Consider the following 14,740-nt stretch of genomic DNA (forward strand, 5'->3'; position numbering starts at 1 on the left):
ACTACTGGACATAAATATATATTAGATATCTACTCGTTACATTTATTAGAAAGCGCTGACAAATTGTAGATTATTTGGTATTCTGCATTCCGTAGTATATAAACGCATAATAGACAACAGAGTTCTAATAAAACAAATTGGAAATAAAAGCAGTGGGAAGCATTCAATTTATACCGAGTATTAATGTTTGTATTTGCCAGTGTACATACAGTAGCATACAATGGCACGAGGGAAAAGTGCTTGCAAACAAGAACGATGTTTTGAGAAGACAGGATCATAATCGATGAAAGCGTGTTGGATTTTAATCTCTGGTTCGCTACTGTATGTATGTGGAGGAAACATCAGGTTGAAACATTTGCGTTGCCACGTTTCGTTACAAGTCGCTGTCATTTTAAAACATTTTTTTTTCTTTTCAATAGAAAGATTAAATTTTACTACAAAAATTACCTACGTTCTGTAGCAAAAATCATGCTAGATATAGATAGGCGGTGTCTTTTTATTTTCAATGCAGATTTTCATGATACGTTGATCTATTTTAGTACTGTATTCAGACTTGCAAAATACTCAGCAACGTAAGATAAACATTTTAGCACATAGCGAATATTTTGCCCGAAACCCATTTATACGTTTGTAGATGTAAAAAGGTTAATGTATAGCTAAGTACTTTTACGAGAATAGTCGAAACAATAAAGAAAACAAAGTTTGCAGCTTGCCTGTTTATCTCTCATGAAACAATTATGAAAAATGCAAGAAAATGTAGCATATATTATTACAAGTTCGAGTTATATTCATAAACTATTATTTCAGAGATTCTTACATTAATCTTAGATAGAGAAACTTGCGCGAAATGATAGTTTATAAATTATGCGTTAAATATTGTTTTGTCAGGGCGTGGAGTATTAAAAATATTCCACGAGGAATCAGCAAACGTTACCAAGAAATTTGTTTAATTGAATTATGGTATTTAGACGACCAAATATAAATATCAAACAAAATAAACGGAATATTCATATTCATTTTTTTAGAATCGCGAGGAAGTCGCATGACTTTTTATCGAAACAAAAGGAAGCCAAATGCATCTATGATATTTGCGTTTCGAAATTCCTACACTGAAATTGCTCGTCACGATTTATTCTTATTTGAAACTGCGCCCGATATGGAAATTTGAAAACTGGTTCTAGATGTTGAAAGTGCTTCACGATGCCGGAGATTTATTGTGCCCCTAAAAACGCTCGTATACACTCGATGCAGACCAATTTATCTGGTTTCGAAAAAAACGGGAAAAATGTAGTGCAATGCAAACACAACCGTCTTTTAACTGAAACGCTGTGCAACGCTATCTGTTTTATTATCTTCAATTTTTTGATTGAAACAAATCTATTGTTAGAAAAAAGAAAGGGACAATGAAATATTTATAACGCAATGGTAACGATTACCATGGATAGTCAAAATCCCATAAATAATAAATCTAGCATTGTTACAGCCAGAATTTTTTGATATTCCTATATTTCTAGTACAATGGAATATTTTTTCTCTTATAAATAACTTGCATTCTTAGCATGTTCGAAATCTGCACCTATATAATATACTAAATTATTAGAGTGTCTTCAAGAATAAAATAAATATATTTTAAATCGTTTCAATAGCATTGGTTATGCATGTACGTGCGCAAACTCTACCAACTTTTTACTTCAGTTTTAAATAAATATCGATTTTACCTTGTACACATTTTTTCTACTACAGGGTTTGCTTCCATTACAATTTTTATACCCTCTACAGTTTATTCTCTCTACAGTTTTTTGAATACTGACTGATATTTATTCTATCTTTTTTAAATCCTCGAATACTTTAAACCTCAAAAATTTTTTAAATCAAAATACCAGCCTCGAATATTCTAGAACATCGTTTTTCTATTAGTTTCTTACTATTACGATCCAATGGGGAATGACTTTACAAGAAATAAAACTACGATTTAAAGAGAACCGTTTCAAGGTACGTACCAAAGTGCAAAGTTGTTCAGAGCAATAAATTCTACACTAATTGCACAACATCGTTTCACATGCCATTTCTTCTACCATTCAAAATAGCTAGAAACCATAGTTTTTAATCCTACGAATGCCAAATATGCTTTCTACAGACAACGTACAATCGGTTCTAACCAACGTTGCGAGTAAAATATTTATCGCTTTGCTTTTATTTTATTACCGTGCAAAATATCAAGTTATTACATCGACTGCCTGTTAGGTGTAGCAAAAGCAAATAAAATAGACGAAACGTTCGTTTCTTTTTTGTGTCAAGCAAGTAACGAGATTTCCCCCGACGTACCTACGTACGTACTTACGTGCATAAAGGGTTACAGAGCGAGCTGCTTGAAGGTTGCTTTACAACATACCTGAAAGCTCGAAAAGAAATTGCCGGTCGCAGCGGGAGGCGAGCGAAAGAGCAACGGCGTCGGTAGAAAGTTAACGAGACGGGTGGATCAACAACGAAACACGGTGAATGGCTGCAAAACAAAGCAAAGTGGTTCGCGCAAAATCCTGCGGTTACACATCAAGCCATCGGAACGATAATTGAAAGTGACCGTACTCGTACGGTCGAGCGCGTATCAGTCGGACGACCACAAGCAAAGGCATCCGAAAGGCTCTCTGGCTTCTTTCTCGGCGTTAAATAAAATCCTTGCGGTTTTCATGCCGATTTCACTCTGGCATTCGACGAAGCGCAGTACCGTACTTCCGCATTCCTGTGTTTATCGGCCTACCGTCGGTCAGCGCACTCGAAAAGAAATTTACGAGCCGCTTTGCTCGGCTAGATTAGTCTCCTATTAACGTTGTTGTCTAGTTACAACGCGCCATCGATAGTAAAGATGCTCTTCTCGCTTGCTGTGCTAAGCGCTCGAAAGAAATCTGGTGCCTATTGGGGGCGGTCCATCGGTAAATATCCGACTTCTAGTTAAGACTGACGATTCTGACTTTGTGGTTTTACCGCATGTTGTACAATTCGTGTTCTTTTTGCCGCTTACACACGAACAATGTTACATAATACACTAACTTTATATTTAGTTTAGATATTATGTCGATACGATATGTAATACGATTTGTAAGCTCCGATTGAAGCTTCACTTCTAATACGCTTTCCTCAAGGAAAGATTCTCGGTTCCCAAGATTCTTATTTTCTAAAAAGAAAAGGCTTATTTTTCGCATCTGTCCATCGATCGTTTAACACGTTTGTCGCCACGTCGCACATATCTATGTGACGGGTATACTTCCATGGGGGCCCCGTCACAAAGTATGGGTGACGCTCTTCTTGTTCGAGTTAATTAAATATAGGATATTATATATAGAATATACAACATAAAAATATCAAAAACATATTATACCATGCTTTTTATTCATTTATATTCTGTATAATATATTACATTGTGCTATATCGCGTGGTATTTGTTAAAACGTTCCAAACACATTTGGGGTGATTTTGGGCACTTCGAACAATAGTTGTGGACTCCGTCATCACTATTCTCCTCACTTTCAAATATATTTTCACACTGTTTACTGAACACTTTGAGGATGAAAAAATCACCGACTAAATGAAAGATCTGAGATATCTGCCACGAGATCCCTCGGAATACTCTAGCTGGAAAGCTTATCGTTTTCTCCACTTCAGAACTAAATAATCTTTTCTTTACAATGAATCGAAGGCGATAAACAATGTATTCCCGCTTGTCGCTCTATTTACGTTCTGCATACCGGCGGTCGGATTTGGGCCCCGCAGGAAACTTAGCCGAATCACGTTGGGCGACGAACTTGTTGAGATGCTATGAAAACTCTGTGTGCCTATGAAATCTAAACTCTAAAATTTATCTTAACCGTGATGAAATTACTTAAACCTTGAAATGATCACTTAAATCTTCCACCTTGATTCATTGGTTTCGTTTGGTTAGGTTATTTAGTATCGTGGCGGCTATCGTAAGAGCCAGACTAGCATAGGAGAGCGAAGTAGTCCTGGTACGTAACGGTTGTTAGCAGGAAAAGATGCTCACAGTTGATTGTTAACGGTCGGTGAAATGGAAACGGTGGACTGTGTTGTTTGGAAATAACCGCGTACAATGCAGATGGATCATTAACGATGGATCTTTACGGAGATACAGCAGCTCAGTCGAAGGAGGAAGTCGTTTGAAATCCTCGGAGAGGCAGGTCGGTCGAGAGTCGAACGAGCTCTCACTGCTTCCGCGACAAGGGAAATCGGTTGCAACGAAGGATTATTAGTTTCTTTGGTGAGACGGAACGCAGCGGCGCGGCTTGACACGGTTTACCACGTGCAACCTCCAACGCCCCGATCTACTTTATCGTTCCAAGTTTCTATTCGACGAAGTACACGACCTAACACGTAACGGCGTTATTAATATAATACATTAGCTCGAACACCGATCGTGTCTATGAAAATCGTTCATTTTATTCAGAGCATGTTCCTTCGCGATGGATATAGCTGTGGAAATAGTTAAATAATAAATGTATAGATACCATAGATTCTTCAGAATGTGTTTTTAGGATCGTTCGAATATCGTTGCACATATGTTTTTTACAGTTTTACAACGTCTTCGTTACGATTCTTTTATTGGAATTTCGAGTTTCCGAAGTAAAAAGTACAGACATCAGAGAGTGAAGTAGATGATATACGGACTAATATCAATGAAATGAAGTTAATAACGTTCGTTTCTTGCGAAATGATGTATTCCATCTTCAAAAGGTTTATATCTTTGAATCTGTTAAGCTTTTCAACTATTCCGTATTGAAATGCTTCTTTTTAACCACTAAATAAATTAAAAATTGGAAAATCAAGAAAAATAAGCTCATCATATTTTTCCCCGCGTGGTATTCGTATGTAGTGGAGTGTATCAATGGAGCTTCTATCGCGCATGGAAATCTCGATTACATCAACTGCTCTGAACGAAGATTTTTATTCCACATTTTCAACTTATTTTTGCATCTACATTTCTCCCCGATTGTCCATTCGAATGTTACGTACGGTCGATTATATTCACGCGTATTTTACAAGTTTTCAAACACGATTTTCTCAGAGAGAAGAAAGGAAGAAGAAAAGAAGAAGAAGCGAGCCTCGAAATGGAAAATCTTTGTTCTATCTTTTTTAGCATATTGCTGCATGCATAATCTCCTCGCTCGGTTGTATTATCCATTCTGAGACACACTATATGTACATGCGTTTGATTGCATCTTTAGTCGACGAGTCAGATTACCGTGACATGCTCGTCGAATTACGAGCGTTGTAATTTGGCGAACTGAGCACGCGATACCGGTGATAAATTTATTATTGCTCGACCGTGGAATCATCGGTGAATCGTGGGACGAAAAGACGCGAACGGAAACACGAATCGACGACAGACCGCGGCCGCGACGCGGCGTAACGATACCCGATAGCGGAATAACAGTAATCTCGGACGATTTATGCGTCGATAAAATCAGAGACAGCGGACGCTGTCGACTGGTTGAATCGAGCTCCCAGCCGATGACATTGGAACGAAGGTTTCAATCGAGGCCCCGATTCGTTCGTTCCCCTCGGACCGCGCCTCGAATTTAGGTCATGGCGCGCGATACGCATTATTCTCGATTCTACGCTTTCCATACGGGTCGGCTGACGTTGACTGTCAGTCGAGTCTTTTTGTCAATAAAACCGTGCCACGATAATCATTCTCGGTGTACCAGGCCTCTCGATGTATGTATTGCCGAATAACTCCGAACTTTGGTACCCTGCTTGCCAACTACATATTTGCACGAATGGTTTCGATTTTAATTTTCTTGGGAAAATAGCGTCTGTTTATTCGAATTTATTGGAATCGAGAGAGCAGATTTTTCAACAAGGCTGCAACGTTTGATTTTGGAAAGAAAACTGACGTGGAAGAAATGGAGAATAGGATTTGCGAAATTTAGACAGCGAAGCTAAGAAAACATTGTGGTTACATATAGAGCTACATGGTATATCGTCTGTAGTGAAAGTCGCAAATTATATAATATTTAACACGCAATTCTCCAAATCACTCGGTATTGTTACCTATCAAAATCAATATGTTATAAAAATTGATTTAACGTAACTATTTTATTATTATTGAGCTTTGTTCATATATTTCTTTATTAAGATGTTTTATAATTGAAAGATGTCTGTAGTTAAAAGTTAAATCCCACTCTATTATATTTACTTATTATTTTACTGTTATAAATATGCATATTATTAGCATACTTATGCCACCAAAATCGACTGATCCATTTGTAAGAATTATTTTTTCTAAATATCAAAATAAATTTTAGAAAGTACAATTACAATCGTCACGCTTTTCTCGCAATTAAATAAAATTTCGGTATAGACGGTTGCAGAAATTTTCTTACATTCGATCTTGACTTAGAGAAACCGATCGATCGTCGTTTTGATCTTAGGGTATGTTACGTTTATAGGTATGCTTGTATACTAGGAATACTATCAAGAATCAGCAGCTCTGAACGTTTGTGTTCACATGGCTGTAGGTATTATCTACTAGTGTTGCAACTGTTAGGCGATAGTAAATTCTAGCTATAGTGCTATTGTCTGAATAAATAAAAGACAATTGTTGTAACGTGTGCCATAGAATTGTTGGACGATATACTCGATTACCTGCATGATAGCATGTTACTTGGTAGTGCATGTTGTTAGTTAAGTAACATCGCTTGCTACAAATGAGAATTATAGGATTAAACGAAATTCACGATGAGGATATGGTTTTGTTGTAAATCAAGTTATTTGATTCTATATTTGTTCATTTTACAAGGAGAAACGTGACGTATTTTCGAAATGTTTATACAAAATCGATACCTTTACAAAATTTTATTCGACATAGACATAAACACGATATTCCTTACGGCGTACAATTTGAAAAATCGGTGCATTGTATCAACATATTTTTTGTTAAAATAAACCCAAGCGAAAGGTATCCATAGTTTGCGGTAATTCCCACAATATTGAAAACCTATTAGAATACCTATCTGTTACATTCAATACGAAGTTCTAACAAAACTCCATCGTGTTTGGTATTTTACATCGTAGAGCACGTATGATGCGAATAAAATAACAGTTTCGTAACCAGATAGCTAGAAAATAAAAGCAACGAGAGGCATTCGATTCGCGTCAAATATTTCTGATCGTGCGTTTAATTTTATCGCGTTGACATTAAACCAAACTCGCGTAGAAGCAGGAAAAGAGTCGCGTTCACCCCCAACGCAGAGTTCGTTACTTAACTAGAAATTGATTTATTCCTTAAAACCTTAGACTCAATGAACATAGATATCTGTGTGCAGTGCTCGATAAATTTTCACGGAAGGTTGTTTCGATTTCGATCGGATTCTTAATATTATCAAATTATACGTTGATTCCTAGCCAAGCTACCGTGGTTGCGCGGTAAGTACATACCTCGATGGTGGATAATTGCATTTGATCCGAAGGCGATATCAAACGGCAAATTATACGAATGACGCGGACCTCGCGACGAATACACGTTTGTGCAGCTAGTCTCGTACTTACTTACGTCTGTACGTATGCAGATGCATAAGAAGCGTATACACGCAAGAACGTGCACGTCTCGTTCGATATTTATAACTTGTTTAGAGAAGCATGCGGTGTGAGGTTGCTGGTGAACGAAAGTCAACGTACGAGCCACGGCTTCGCCGTGAGGATGTAATAAACGATTGTCTTGCTTTTGAAGTGGCTCGAGGAATGCTTTGGACGAATGACGATTCGAGGTGGAATCTGGAGTAGGATGTACTAGCCGGTTAGGCCGGGACGCGTGTTTGCAAGCTTCTTTACTCTTATCGTTGACTTTTGCTTGTCAAGTCGGATTACGGAGGAACGACATGCAAATCGGCCACAATGTTGTCACGGTGTGCGCTTTATGAACCGAAACGTAGACATCAGCAGCGCGTTGTAGCTAAGCGAAGAAATAACCGAGCATGATTTCTGCATAGTCTGACACGATGTGGATGCACTTAGACGCACGTGCGACTGTTAGCTCTGTTAATTGCTTGTAAATATTGTCGTTTTCTTTTTCAACCCTGCTGTGCAACTACATAGTCGTTGCTAAAGCGTTGAAATTTCTGTTTCTCTTTTGATTTCTTGAAAACGTATAAAACTGGTCGCTAGAAACACGTTACTGCGAACGTTGTACTCTCGTCAAGAATACGAAAACTTTTTTTTTTTTTGAAGCGAAGTTATTGTCCGAGTAAATGGCGTGAGAAAGCTTATACAAATGTTCTGTAAGACGTTCAGTCATTCTGTTTTCTTAACATGTTTTTGACTGGCAGTGAATATATCTACCTTTGCGCTTACATTATCTTATGCAATTTGCGCAATTGTAAAAATATGGAACTATATAAATCGTTATTATAGCGCCACGTTTGGACATACGTTAACTTACGCAACTTTTTCGAGTATTACATATCGAAGTTTACGTAACAGCCAGTATTTTTCTACTTAACTTTACTCGCAAAGTTACGTTACTTCGACTTTGTCTAAATTGCTACGATATGCGGCAAAACTAATTTCAACTTGATTTACGTCGCTCCATCGATTCAACGCATCGATCCATTACACCAAACATTGGTCGGAAGACTAGAAAAAAGAAAGGTCGCTCCACGTCTATATTTTCATATGATAAATTTTTCTACGTCGCACGGTGTCGAAGTTCATACTTCTAAAAATATGTTTCTTTGGTATCTTCCGTAGCATGTCTGAATGCAATAAAGATCAAGGTCAAAAGTAATTCCACATATCGGTGGATCACGCAATAACAGAATGGAATGGCGAGTAACGCGTTTCGTTGTGGAGCAGCCGAAAGTTTCGATTGTCCCTATAAGGGAAGAAAGATACGGCGCCGTGTGAGGCAGGAATTCGTGGCTCGACGTTACAGAAACACGTCTGTAACCTACCCGAGCAGGTTTTCGACCGAACATTTGTAAGATAACCCGTCCGACAACATACCCAACGATCTCAGCGGCCTAATTCTCTTGCTCGGTTCTCTCTCCTTTAGAGAAGGAAGCCTGTAATCGCGTGTTTCTAATAGAGCTATACGATGAAGCCTCTCGAGCCCTTTCACCTTTGAAACTACGACACGTGACCCAGAATGCGAATTCAGGGATTCTAATAGTGTCATTAAAGTCCGATTCGCCAATTTTCGAGATTCCCGCGATCGATCGCACCTACCGCTCTCCATCCTTCGCGATAATTTCATTTTCCGCTTCGCCGCGATTCCAGTTGAATATCAGTCGAGTAGAACACGTTCGTTCCGTAATTTACATTGTTGTGGCTGAGTAGAATGGAATTAAAATTCAAATTAGAATCTACCTCTATCTTCGTTAGTTTCTCCGTTTCAAATTCCTCGATCGAAATTTCTGACATTAGCAGCTCGAATTTGATCGTAATAGTGGTTTGATGAATACAGCACGTTGATGTGCATAGAATACGCGTGCTAGGGAAATCGTTTTCTTCTTCGTGTTTCCTTCTTGCGCGAAATCCTGTAATCGCGTTTTAATGGAACGAAGGAAATCGAGAATGGAGCTCTTTCATGGCTGAAACTGCATACGCGTCACAGTCTACGAATCCCGAGGTCACTGGATCATCGTCGCAGTTTAATTCGAGAGTCGTCGCGGCCGTTTCATTTCAAATCTCGAATTGAATTTGCGAAACGACGTTTACACTTCGTTAAATTTAATCTCCGGGTATCAAGGTAGATGAATATAATTCTACCGACAGACACAATTTTCTATTAGCGAAAATACAATTACATGGTTGAAACGAGTTACGCAAACAGTGTATTTTAGCGAGTTACTAATTAACCGAACGACAAATTAATTTATTTTCGATAAAAATTATATAGAAAGAATATTCCGCAAGCGTTAAAGTGCAATACGAAGATGAAATTCAGGCCATGAAAGTCTAAAGTTCTTGAAATAGTAGCTGCATCGTCGTACGAGTAAAAGGAAACTGTCTTTTCTATTAACCGTCGTGCGTGACGCAAAGTATTCGCATGAACTGCGATGCTCGTTCCTATTAATCGAATAGCTGCATAGGGAACGAACGTTCGAGTTTTCGTTTGCGAGCAGCGCGTCTGCTTTCAAGGAAGCGAGAGACTCATCAATTTCCAAATGCAATGAATCCGATTTGCATTCCATTTCCATTTCGAAGCGCAGACGTCAGGTCGTTAGCTCGGTGAAAACCGCCGGCAGAATCCTTCCGAGTCGGTCGAATGGACGAAAATTACTCTCGTACGCGCATTTCAGGATGCAATTTTCTCGCTGTTCGCCTCGTGAACCATCGATATCGCGACGCTTTGCTGCCGACTACCTGCACGCTGTCAGACTATGCATCGGATACCTAAATGATGACTTATGACTCCTAATTTGCACCATTCGGGCCACCGTTCACCTTTATCGTAAATCAGCGGCCGTGACCGCGTCGAGCGTGTCTCTTGAGAACCCTCCTCGCGTGGATTTCGTCACGATTTGAATATCGTCGAAGCGGTTGCATCTGAAGAGCACCGATCCGGTTCGTTTCTCTCCTTCTCCATCTTTCGATCCTTTTCTTCTCCCGTTCACGTTTCTGCCTTTTCGAGGTTCCGTCGAAACGGCATTATCATAATAACTGGTAGCCCAATAAAGTCGTGGAGAATCTGATCGGTCCGGTCGATCTTCGTGCGACGCAACGCGACGCGCGTCTTCCATACATACAGGTTTCCATACAGGTAGGGTAAGGTGGGATTATTTGAATCAGAATGACATCTCGGACCAGTTCAATAATTTACCTTGAAATTCGCCAAATTTGGTTACCAAGCATTTTTCGACAATGTACGTTTACGAAATAGACCGTTCAGTTCGTTGTGATTCAATTTGTTACGTGATAAACGGCGAGATGTATCGCGCAAGTGCATCGTTAGCCATAGTTTTTACTGGTAAGAATCTTTTATGTACTTTATAAAAAACATATCGAAATTTCACTGGTATTGAAGGAAGACACAGCTATCATAATCACGTTGATAAAGTTTGAGGCAAATCTGGAAATGTATATGGAAGCTACGATATATTTAATGCGACTATACATGTATTTAACATAGATCACAAAAGTCAGTTAGATAGTCGGTTATCCGTTATATTAATGAACCTTCAATATACAATGGTACTATCTTTAACAGCTGTTACCTGTTTCAGGTGAATACTGTCCCATCTGCTACAGTCTCTGCAAACCTATTTACATAGATAATGATAGGTAATTAGTATCCGTCTGTATAGGTACTAATTTCTTTTACTAAATGCACATTTGCAGAGACTCAAACGTTTCGTAGCTTCTATGAAAGCAGATATTCCAATTGGTTTAAACTACCAATGTGATCGTGACATTTATATACATGCCATTCCAGTATTAGTGAAATTATAAAATTATATACGTATATATGAAAGTTTCCTATGGTAAATATTCAAGTCAATGTATTTTGTAATAAATTTCTATCGACAAACACTTAAACGCGATGAAAAGTAATTACCAAATGGCTGCCAGTGTTTTTGAATTAATACGCAGATAGGATGATATACGGTTTTACCCCGGTCTACGGTTTTATACGGGTTTCCCCTACATTTCGAAAGGTACGCGTGAGCGCTTCGGCCACGTATCTTTGTAAAACGGAGAGAGTCGACACAGAAAACCAGTAGAGCTGGGAACTGGTTTTCTGGCGGACGATCAACGCCCAGGGCTTGTCACGATGCCGGGATGCCGCTGTTGAACGAAGCTCACACGCGAGCCTCTCTGCTTGTTTTATAATGCTAGTCCGATCGGCTGTACCACCCGGGAAAGAAGCGTTCGTTGATTGCTCGGCCAGGATGGAGGCACTGGGCCAGAGCAGCCTTTCGATGAAGCGATTACGAATCGATGAAATTTTCAAATATTCGCGTCGCAGCCGGTGAGACGCTCCGTGATCGCTTCCCGAGATCCTCCTGATAATTTTTTTCTTCGCAGGCAATTACGAGAAAATTGGAGCGCACCAGATAAGAGTTACACTTGTTGCATGTTTTCTTTTTCGTTTTTGTTTTTCCTTCTTCCTTTTTAATCGAGCAACGATTAAACGCAACGTTGCCCTTGTGGATATCGACGCGTTCCTTCGTATGATTTCCTTTTTTCGTCAAGGAATGGAAGGAAGCAATAATGTCGAGTGGCTGTAATTTCAAACAGAGCGATTATCGCGTATTTTTCAAACGCATCGCTTGTCTAAGAATAAACGCAAAGTGGTTTTCCGAGATTTTCGCGCGAACTATTTCGCGAGGTAGCTATTCCGAAACGTTTAAAATGTAATTTGTTGAATTTGTTAGTAATGTTTTACTAACTGGGAAACTTCGATTAAACAAGTTATTATCTACAGAGGTTAGATTTTTCTTTATGCACCGGCGGATGAACATGAATTTAAAAGATGCACATTGAAATACGATTTCACTTGAATGAGTATGTCAAGCGTTTATACGAACGATGTTTTAAAGTATATTCTTGATTACTTGGCGATAAAGAGATTAGCATACATGTTCGAATAAATCTTCGCTAACTATCAATCTCATTAATCAGTTTAATTATCCTTGCCTCGATTAAGCGTATAAGATCTCGAACAATTAATCTCATGATTCCTGTAATTTCCTTAATACAGTTGCGATACTTAAAGTTATCTTGGATGACTTATTTTTGAATAATAAAGATGTATCAATCGAAACCAGGCAAAATTTTCATTATATAAATACCTGAAGTATTTAAGAAGTTGTTAATAACAGTTCTACGTATAAAGATTCTTCTTGGTGTGCGTGAAACTTTTACGCTAAACCATGTGGCGCTATAACCGTTTTGAACGAAAATATTTTCGCTTATTCCATTTTAGACAGCGTATACCGTTGTTGAAACGTCGACTTCATGCCAATTCTAAGTGGAATCTATTGTATAATAATCGAAATTACTAAATATGTTACGTTTACACATAATTAAACATCTGTTTTCTACGAAAGTATCACGAAGGAATAAATGTAGAAGCAATTCGTTCTATTTGAAGTTTTAAGAGAATTTTAGCGTTTGCGAAGGATATCTACAAAAGGAAAAACACTTTTCCAGAACACTTATAGAAAATCAATCGTATCTCAAGAGCTATTTCAGAATCAACGTAGTAATTTTCAACCTGGAGTTTGAACCGTTATATCCAATATACGTCTAACTTAATTAACCCATTAACTCTGCAGCCGATATAAAAATACCTAAGTTAATTTCTCGCTGAGGTACAAAAATATCTAAATAAAAAATACAAATCTGCAATTTTAAATCTCAACCTAACCGATTAATGTGCAGGGGAAAATTATAACGTCCGAAATTGCAACTTCATGACACTAAGTCAAGAGTTAAAATGCCTTCGCAAACATTTGTCTTTCGATCGGTGAAAACCCAGCCAAAGCTACGGTTTAATTGGCAAGGTATCCTGTTAAATCGTAGGAAAACTGATGTTTTAATATCGCAAATTACGCTTGAGATAACTCGGATTAAGAAGGTCCCAAGGCAGGGCGGCCCGTCCGACAACTTAGTAATTAAAATAGTATCGCGTTTACCTGGTAAGTTCGGTATTTGCATGCGCGTGTTCCAAGGGGTCTGAAATCGAGTTACCGGATCCCACGATGGCGAAGGAGACCCGGGGTGCGCGGTAAATGTCAGGCCAAAGTTTTCAGTGTCGAAAACTCGGCAAGAAGCTGGCATGGCTGACGCGGTCTTGCGGAAAACCGTCCCCGTAGCTGCTGTTCTATGGGATGCCGCCGACATTAGCTGCCCGTGGAGCCCACTTTTCGCACCCTCGTCGTTCCCGCGTATAATTGGCCCATTTAGCAGTCGCTTTATCCTGTTTTCCTTTCGGTTACATGCGAAACGATCCGCGGCCCGACCGACAATTCTGTTCATTAACGAGCTTCCTTAATTGTTTCGCCGTCCCCGCGATTCTCGTTGCCCCTTTCTGGACCTTCGTCAACGATAATGAAGAAAAACGTCGCAGACCGGAGAAGTTATATAAGTACGATATTCCATATGAAAACCATAGGAAAAAACGTGTATGTGACGTTCTGTGTGCGTTATAAGGGAACAGTATTAAAATTCAATATGTTCGCAAGTAATGTCGTTCGATTAAAATCCTCTTTTTATTTCATGTCGATGTTATATATACGTCTTTTCCAATCATTTGGATATTTTAAACATATCGATTTTGATGAAGTTGGTTATATTGTTGATTAACAACAGGTTTCTTGTCAATGTGACTTTATTGTCAATGGGACCATCTTAAGATAAACTCGTAGATAAATGAACACACACGTAGTTATATAACCATTCATTATCGGAATTTGTCAGTTCATTTTTGAAAGATATGTTTCTAAGTGAGCAGGGTTATTCTTCTTTTCAATTATGTCAGTGGTTATATAAACAAATTCGTGTCAAGATCAGGAAACCAGCAAAAATGATCTATCATGTTTCTTCCACGTGATCTTCGTACGCAAACTAAGCATCTTTTATATGTGTGGCTGATTGAACGAAATAGATGTGATTATTAAGGACTGTGTAATGTGTGTATAATTTTAGACAGAGTTACACAGAGCTACTCTTGAACGTTGTTTCATTAACTTTAATCTGTTTGAAAGGAAATCTTTATCTTAGAACG

General features: G+C 38.6%; 1 protein-coding gene across 3 annotated transcripts in view; it reads left to right on the plus strand.

Annotated features, from left to right (window-relative positions):
- LOC117232441 (protein split ends-like) overlaps positions 1 to 14,740 on the plus strand; it is a 378,682-nt gene that overhangs the window by 107,031 nt on the left and 256,911 nt on the right. The gene's annotated exons all lie outside the window — the stretch shown is intronic.

This window comes from Bombus vosnesenskii, unplaced genomic scaffold (genome assembly GCF_011952255.1).
Source record: "Bombus vosnesenskii isolate JDL3184/JDL3185 unplaced genomic scaffold, Bvos_JDL3184-5_v1.1 scf7180000013263, whole genome shotgun sequence".
In the NCBI taxonomy this organism is placed as follows: Eukaryota; Metazoa; Arthropoda; class Insecta; order Hymenoptera; family Apidae; genus Bombus; species Bombus vosnesenskii.